The following is a 9,179-nucleotide window of genomic DNA, read 5'->3' as shown; positions in this document are numbered from 1 at the left end:
TGTGTAATCTTAAATAAGTATTAAAGTATTATTCTGATTTCAGCTTAGTAGCAAAATAGTGTCATCACATTCAAGAGGACATTATGGTAAGGCCATACATCACTTTTAGACAGCTATTTAAATTGGGCACTTTTTATTCTATGATGAGGTCAAAACTAGTAAATCACATTTCCACTCTGCTATTGAGATGATGTAAAATACCTATTAGCTATTTATGACCCTGAGTGTAGAGAGAAGGAAGCAGCAAGCATTGAACATGATGATGGCATCACTCAGCACTGTCCTGGTGATTCCCAAGTGCTCATAAAACTGGAGACATGCATCATGCTGACCAGAACCCTCCTTTCTAAGGTGATCAGCAGGATAAGGGTCTATGTAAGATGCTTCTATCTTTTAATATACAGAACATCTTCTTTGTGATATAGTCAGCATTATAAAATTTACCATTTTAGAAGATACAACCCAGTTGAATATTTTCATATCTTCAAAAATTGTCCAACAATCTGTCTCATTCCAGAACAACACTACAGATTATTAAGATGAAGCAACAAATGTGAACTTTAGCAAAAAGTCAATAATTGAAAGTTTAAGCACATTTTGTAACAGAATGCAACAAATACTGGGATCTGTACTCTGTATAAAAGATGAAAAAAAATCACCAAAGGCAACTATGTGATCCATGTAATTACAGCCCCTTGATATTTAATAGCACTTGCTATAGGTCTAATGACCAGATCAGCCATGAAAATGTTAAGTAGCAGGGACAATATTCATTGCCCTTGGCTTCAATAGTTAAAGGTTAAAATCACAAATCCCCAGGGTTCTGATATGTTCTCTATGTATTTGATCTCTACCTGCACAATTCTTTGAGAAAAATCAAACTTTAGGACAGAAATCCCATAACTACAATATCTATGTATGAATTCGAATATCGATCTATTATGAATTAGTATTGATTTCACATTCCATCATCATGTGTATATGTCCTCCAGTCATTGGCAAACATGCTTCAAGTCTTTCTTATGTGTAAAAATCAATTACTATGTAACAATGCCCTGAACAACACTATCCTGGAGAACATTTGAAGGGCAGACAGCTCTGCTGTACCATTATGAGTAAGGTAGCCTTCATTGACATCTCAGGGCCAGAATTTTTGTATACAATCTTTAGCGAGGACAGGAAAGGATGGACTGAGAACTTCTAGAGGAAGGCAGGTAAGGTACAGTCACAAGTCATTATCCTGGGATACTGGGAAGGATGTCCACTAAAATTTAAATGGCCATCCTTTCGTACTTCAAATTAAGGTTATATACTTTTCAGAAATAGGCCTTTGACCTGGTTTACAGTATTATGACTTTAATCCAAGTATTTTAAGCTGCAAGAAGACATACCTTTATTCTAGGTCATTTAAGATGGAAGAACTCACCACGAATCTGGGCCACACCTTCTGTTGGAAGCCTATATAAGGACATGGAAGAAGGAAGCTTTTGTTCTTTGCTTCCCTAATCTCAGCTTGCTAGCAAGTCCATTCCTTCACTGGCATCAAAGCCTACTTCTTCAGGATTCCAGCATATAGTGAAGACCAGCTGAGACATTATACTCCATGGACTGAGCACCTACTGGATTCTTGGACTTTCAACTCATAGCCAACCATTGTTCAATTAGCTGGACCATAACTCATTCTAGTATATTCTATTCCTATCTCTATAAAGATTCATCCTATAGATTCTGTTACTCTAGAGAATCCTGACATATACATCCATCCTCATGTGCACTTAGTTGTCAGTTCTTTCCAAAGTCCCTATGTTCACACATAAGCAGGCACAACTTTAATAGCTCCAAAAATAACAACTGAGAAAATAGCAATATACTGAAAGTTAGCAACTTTGGTTTTCTCAAATTCTCTAAGTCTTTGTTTCAGATAAAAACCAATAACTACTCAAAGTGATCCAGGAAATTTTGCCTCATTCTCTCCTTCCATTGCTATTATTCTGGTTGAACACAGTCTTGAGTTCTTCTTCTGTTTTCATCTCCAGAATCTCATCCCACAGGAGTCGGCTTTCTTCAGGTTCTGTTAATTGCTTCATTTTGGTGAGACTTTGTCATAATTGTCTCCCAAATCACATTCTCTCCCACTGACAGGCACTTCAATCTACTGATTAATATCCTACTATATCCAAAATTTTATTCTCATATTGAAACTAACCATATTTACACACACACATACACATACATACACACCAAGAAAACATGAAACCCAGTGTAGTAAAGTTTTCTAAGAATAGCACAAATTTGATAAGCAAGTTCTTAAAAAGCACACACAAGTAGAAAAGAAACTGACACTGGTCTTTATTATGTCAATGAGGTTTATGTGCATCTTCTTTTTCTGTAGCTTGGATAAGGGTGTGCATGGTTTTAACTTCCAGTCTGTGTCAAAATGAGGAACATCCAGGTTTTCATATCTGCTTGATCAGATGTAGAGCAGAAGTGGAGAGAGCTGGAGGGGCCTGCCAACTACTAGCAATCAAATGTCAAAAACAAAACAAGGTGCTTTAGAAAGCACCTTTCCAGGCCTTCATCCTCCTCTAACACAGGATTTACATACAGCTATAGCAGCAGCAGCAGCAGCAACAGCAGCATTTTCTTAATGCATATAGAATGCTAGTTGTGCTGAAATGGCCAAAAACGCTTCTCTGATTGTAGCTGAATCCAGTTATTGCTACTAAAACAGATCCTGGTGGCAGTGGTGGCAGTGCACATTCCTCGTTACCCACCCCAATGTTCTGGGTTCCCTAATGAAATAAGCACACACACACACACACACACACACACACACACACACGCACACACACACACAAAGCTTTTGTACCTTTATATGCCTTAAACAGCTCAATGGCTGGTCCTGTTCCGAACTTCCATGTGGCTGATCCACCCTCTGATATCCCCAAGTGAAAGCTTATAAAATCTATATTCTATTCCTGCTGCCCTAGACCCAGCCGGGAGCCCTCTTGGGGCTGCCTTTCCCCCTCCTACATGGTGGATGTGCTCCTGTCCCTCAGCACTTTCTACAGGCAAAGTGTCTTTCTTCCTTCCTCGCCACGGTGGCTCTCTCTCTTCCTCTCCTTCTTCCTCTTTGGTTCCTTGCTTGGAATTCTAAAGTCCAACCTCTGTCTCCCTCCCCAACAATTAACTGTTGGCATCTTTATTTACCGATCAGAACCAACTGGGGGTGGGACCCTGCAAACAAGTTGTTTTGGGTAACCTAATTGGCATGAGAATACAAACAGCTACATCAGATGAATCTGTGATTTGCTATACCATGGTCCTTAAACAGTACTTGTCGGGGGAGTGAAATTGTAGTCATAGCTGGGTTGATAAACTCGTCTGCATAACAGGTATCTTGGATTTCATAGGAATTAAACATTCATTTTAAGAATGACTATACTGAAATATCTGACAACAAAGCATTTCAAATACTCTCCTCTAAAATAAGAAACTCTTAGAAAGGATGCTTGCATCCTAACCACTTTGTTACCAGGCAAATTAAATCTTTGGAAAATTGGTACTCCACATGGATTAGCATTATTAATAGCAAATTTGCATGCAAGTGCATGTAAGCTGTTTTTCAACAACCCTATAAACGTTATGATTCATAGATTTTTAAGTCAAGTTTATATTATCTCATAAAATCTCAAAATTAATGCCGCAGCCATTTTAAAGTTCCACAGTCTCTTGGATATTGCAAGCCCAGAACGTCTAGCACAGAGAATTATTTGGTCAATATTCATGAACTCACACTCATTCCTGATGTACCTGAGACCAGGAAATTCGTCAGATACATCAATACTATTGCTGATTTTTAAAATTTTTTAAATTTATTGTCATCAAAACATATATTTTTAGAAATAGCATTTATGGATGTAGTGGCCCATGACAGATTCTAAAATATACAGCAATATTTTTGTCTGAAATCAGTTACTCTTTGAAAAGAAATAATAAATCTTAGTAGAAAATGTTTAACTTTCAAGAACTCTTGATGTTTCTTCAATTTGCTGATTCAGAATCTTATACCTTGTGTCAATATTATTTTTAAAACTTAAATTTCATGGTTATGTGATAACTTTAAAGTTTTTAAAATTTATGTATTACAATTGCTGCCATACAGATTATTTTTTAATTATCTGTAATGAGCATTGATTTAAAATATGAATATATGATGCTTAGAAAGAATGTTTTAATTTATAAGCTAATGTTACTTTTATTGTAATCTATTAAAATCCAGGATTCCTGAAGTTTATTGCAAAAATGTAGATTTGTGTGAGGAGACAGAGGTCTCAGACAGAAACAAACTCTCCCAATGAATTGTTTATGTCCCTATAGCATAGCAAATTCTAAAATATACAGAAATACATATCCTGAAGACATTTAAACCAGATTTATAACCCTGCCACTTCTCTCATTTATGAATTAATAATAGTGATATGTGCTTACTCTGTATTTCACTGGAAAACCTTTTTATTTCTAATGTAGAGAATTATATTCTGACTGACTTGAGTATCAGAAAAGCAACGACAAAAATTCTTTACAGGAAGAACAAATGGGAACGTAATCCCTAGCAGTCTCTTAAAAGATGTTGTTTGAAGGTCTTTTGCAAGAATGGTGTTTAAAATTCTGAAGGTGTCATAAACTCTCAGAATGTCAGCCCCAAGTTCTAGAATTTAAGCATTGTAATCTGTGGATCCATAGTATCTAGTGTAAGCGGTGACTAGGTATTTCATGTCTATAGCCTTAAAAAATGTGTTTTGAGTATTTGACAAATACCATTTTGTTGCCAACACCAGAGAGATTTAACTTCCAAATCATAACGCCAACATTTTACAACAAGAGATAGCTTTTGCATTGCCCATCCTTTAGCAAATTATCTGAAATGAACTTTACCTTACAAATATATCCAATATATCAGTCTTGCCCACGACGATGCCAGGCAGCTGACAGGGAAAGATAGTAAATGAAAGAAATTAATAGTTGAATGTAGGTAATAGCGTGCAGCTGGAGAACTCTTACTTGCCTGTAGGTCTTATCTGTGATGGGCATTATTCCATCGTCCCACTGATGGGGCCAGCCTCACAGGCACAGAGAATCACACTCTCCATCACAAACCATGAGAGGCAAACTGGACCTCATCTGAGACCTAGACTGATTTAATTCAGCGTTTTGTCAGGCCTTTCAAATGTTTTAAAATCTTGTGCAACATGTTAAAATTAAGTTCTCGGTCTTCCTCTTTACTGCAGTTGAAACTATATCCAACTTATCTCCTGAGAGACCTTTGGGAAGCCAGCCAACTTCTGGAACACACCCTGGCCATCTATGCATACCACACATGCATCTTTCTGTGTCTTCTCACTGTGTGTCTCTTCACTCACTATCCCTTTCACAATCACCATTTATTCCTTCTTGCCTGGATGGGAGCAGGCCTCAGTGTAAAGTGTCTAATTCTATATTCATAAAAATATATATCATTAGTCAACATGATTGCTAAAAATATCATGTATCCAGAAATTCTAAAATGATTACTTCTTTGTTGGGATCTCTCAGGTCCCCACAAAAAAAGGGAGTGAAAATTGCATGACTGTCTGATTTCCACTGACTTTAATCCCATAAATATATGTATATATGGGTCCATATGTGTATGGATCACAGGCTTAATTATAAACACATATTATACTTATTTACTTAATTATGTATAATAATATATGCTGCCAGTTTATTCTATTTTTTTTTTGTTGGTTAAAACAGAAGATACAGAAACTGAAAGAAAATAAAATGAGAGGATCATCTCATTAGATGTAAAAAAGGTTTTGACAGAATCTAACACCCCCTTCATGATAAAAGTCTTGGAGAGAGCAGGAATACAGGTACATACCTAAACACAATAAAGGCAATACACAGCAAGATAATAGCTGACATCAAATTAAATGGAAATAAACTTGAAGCATTTGGACTAAAACCAGTTACAAGACAAGGCTGTTTACTCTCTAAATATTTCTTCAATATAATACTTGGAGTTCTATATTGAGCAGTAAAACAACTGAAGGAGATCAAGAGAACACAAATTGGAAAAGAAAAAGTCAAAGTATCATTATTCACAGATGATAGAATAGTATGCATACATGACCCCAAGAATTTTAGCAGAGACCTCCTCTTGCTGACAAATCCCATCAGTAAAGTGGCTAGAAATCAATAGTTCTCCTCTACATAGGCAATAAATGGGCTAAGTCTTATTTATAACAGTCAGAAACTAGAAACAACCCAAATGTCCCTCAACAGAGGGATGGATACAAACAATGTGATACATCTAAACAATGGCTCCAGCAGCATATGTATTGCAGAGGATGGCCAAGTCTGTCATCAATGGGAGGAGAGGCCCTTCACGCTGTGAAGGTTCTGTGACCCAGTGTAGAGGAATGCCAGGGTCAGTAAGCAGGAGGAAGTGGGGTAGTGAACAGGGGGAGGAGGGAGGGAACAGGGGTTTGTTTTAGTTTTTTTTTCATTTAATTTTATTTTATTTTTCAGTTTTTGTTTGTTTGCTTGTTTTTGGTTTTTGGGTTTTTTTGGAGGGGAACCTGGGAAAGGAGATATTGTAAATAAAGAAAACATGTAATTTTAAAAAAAAGTAGCATATGCATCAACTCAGGAAAAACCTAGAGAGAAAAAGGATTAATAATTTAATACAAATTAAATGTGTATTTACAAATTTACAGATACAAAATTCAGGAGTAAAATTTATCAACAAAATAGAATTTTCTTATAATTTCCTCTCAAATTATGCAACCAAGTTAGTATACTTTCCTTATAATGAAGTTGAGAGGAGTTTCTAGAATGAGTAAAACAAATTGTATAAGAGAGAAAACAGTCAGTTCTAGAAACTTGCTGAAGGCTAACTTGTTCTTTATTCTTTACCTTTCCATGTTCTGTATTTAACTGTGTAATTTATAATATTTCTCCAAGATACTCTAAAAAACAAAAAAAAAGAATTGAGGTTTCTCAGTGACTCAAATGAACCATGGTAGGCCATCTGTGTCTACCTGATGAACTTAGTCCTGCACCTGTGTTCTCACTATCTTAGCATAAACTGTCACTATCAAGACTCTAAGAATCCCTTAGCCACATGTTTCTGCAGAAAGAGACTGTATTGTCTAAAAGTGAATTTACTTCCGGTCCTGAATTAGAGCTGATACTATGACAATCAATGAGTTTGCTATGAAGTGAAGAAAGACATAGATAAGCCCCCAGTGACAACTGTTATCAGGAATTAGAAATGCCCATGACTGCTCTTCACTGGCTGACATAAACCAAGCAGTCTTGATTGTGCTCTCAGCCAGACACTTCTGCTCTAAGCAGACAAAATTGAAGCTGTTGTTTTAGGGAATTATTTGTAACAGTCACATTTCAAATTTCTAAGGCTGTGCATATACTTTAAACACTACGATAGTTTAAATCCTAGGCAGGGTTTCTAGAGAAACAGACAACTTTGTGTGTGTGTGTGTTTGTGTGTGTGTGTGTGCGTGCGCGAGCTATAAATTCCAACAGTGGTCAAATGCATGCTGGAGAGGTGTAGAATAGAGCTGGATGTCTCCACTGCCTCTTAATAATATTGAGAGCCTGAAATTTTCCTGTAATTCACAAGTATTTAATCTATACTGGAAAGCTACTGAAGCTGGAGTTTAGTCCCAGGGCAGTTGGCAGCAGCATTGACAGACCAGACCCAAAAGCTTGATCCAAGTGAAGGTAGGCAGGGTTGTTTTATTTCCTGGCACCTCTTCCTGTGTAGAATCATTGTTGGACGTTTCTATCATGTTGATGGTAGGTCTTCTACCTCTGTTAATCCTCTTTGAAAGCACCTTCACTACACCCTCCAAGTGACTCTACATCAGGTCAAGTTGACAATCAAGACCAACCATGCCAAATAATAAAGCTAATTTATGAGATTGATGATGAGAAGTTGCAACCTACATTGGTGGGCAAATTTTGTAAGAACACACTGTCTTTCAATGCATTTCTGAAAAGTTTATACTTTAAAAATGTATTCTCACTTAAAATTATGGATAAATAATCTTTATAATCACTAAAATAGATCTTACCTCCTTATAAAAATAAACTCCTTGTTTTGGTTTGTAAATAGTCTGATAAAAACCTCACCCCTGTGATAACATATGCAGAGAAAAAAACAAGAACTATTGTATTACTCTAACAAAATAAAATTGTCAACAGAGACCTAAGCCTCTAGAAACACCTGTGCTAACAGACTCCCATTTCTTCAAAATTATCTAAACAATTGTACTGGCTAGTTTTGTGTGTCAACTTGACACAGGCTGGAGTTATCACAGAAGGGAGCTTCAGTTGGGGAAGTGCCTCCATGAGATACAGCTGTAGGGCATTTTCTCAATTGCCCCTTGTGGGTGGTGCCATCCCTGGGCTGGAGGTCTTGGGCTCTATAAAAGAACAGGCTGAGCAAGCCAGGGGAAGCAAGCCAGTAAGAAACATCCCTCCATGGCCTCTGCATCAGCTCCTGCTTCCTGACCTGCTTGAGTCCAGTCCTGACTTCCTCTGGTGATAAACAGCAATGTGGAAGTAAGCTCAATAAACCCTTTCCTCCCCAACTTGCTTCTTGGTCATGATGTTGTGCAGGAATAGAAACCCTAAGACAACAATCATTATTCTAGCTACAAATAGTAGACTTGAATTCCATTCATTTTTTTTTTACCAAAAGCAAATTTAAATATTGACATGCAATTTTCTTATTTTATACTCAGTGTTAAAAATTTTGTCTTAGAGAAAACAATAGGTATATACAGTAAGTAGGCTTCAAATGTTATAAGCAATGCAACAAAAACATACAGAAATTTGCAATGCTTTCTGAAATTAAAATCCTGTATCTAGCAGAGCTAGGGACTTTCAATTGTTCCATTCCCTGTGTGGCTGTTTTATGAACACATCGTGAAGTAGTAATATGCTTTCTATAAGTTAAGTTCTGAAGTGTTTTTCCATGTATTTTCCATATATAAAATATAAATTAAATACCAAATTTGCATGTAGTCCTGTTCTTCCTACAGATCTAGATTCCATATCGTTTGGAGGCTGTCTCTATGAGGCTTTCCCCCTACCGTTATATACAAGAA

General features: G+C 36.7%; 1 long non-coding RNA gene across 1 annotated transcript; it reads left to right on the top strand.

The window, feature by feature from the left end:
* Nucleotides 1-1,112: 1,112 nt before the first annotated feature.
* On the top strand, nucleotides 1,113-1,948 carry LOC116083507. The gene is made up of 2 exons (XR_004115753.1): nucleotides 1,113-1,214; nucleotides 1,403-1,948. It is a non-coding gene; the product is annotated as an uncharacterized LOC116083507 (long non-coding RNA).
* Nucleotides 1,949-9,179: the final 7,231 nt, after the last annotated feature.

The sequence above is a fragment of the Mastomys coucha genome, unplaced genomic scaffold (assembly GCF_008632895.1).
Source record: "Mastomys coucha isolate ucsf_1 unplaced genomic scaffold, UCSF_Mcou_1 pScaffold8, whole genome shotgun sequence".
NCBI classification, from domain to species: domain Eukaryota; kingdom Metazoa; phylum Chordata; class Mammalia; order Rodentia; family Muridae; genus Mastomys; species Mastomys coucha.
The sequence above is the reverse complement of the archived record's forward strand: the minus strand, read 5'-3'. Positions and strand labels throughout refer to the sequence as shown.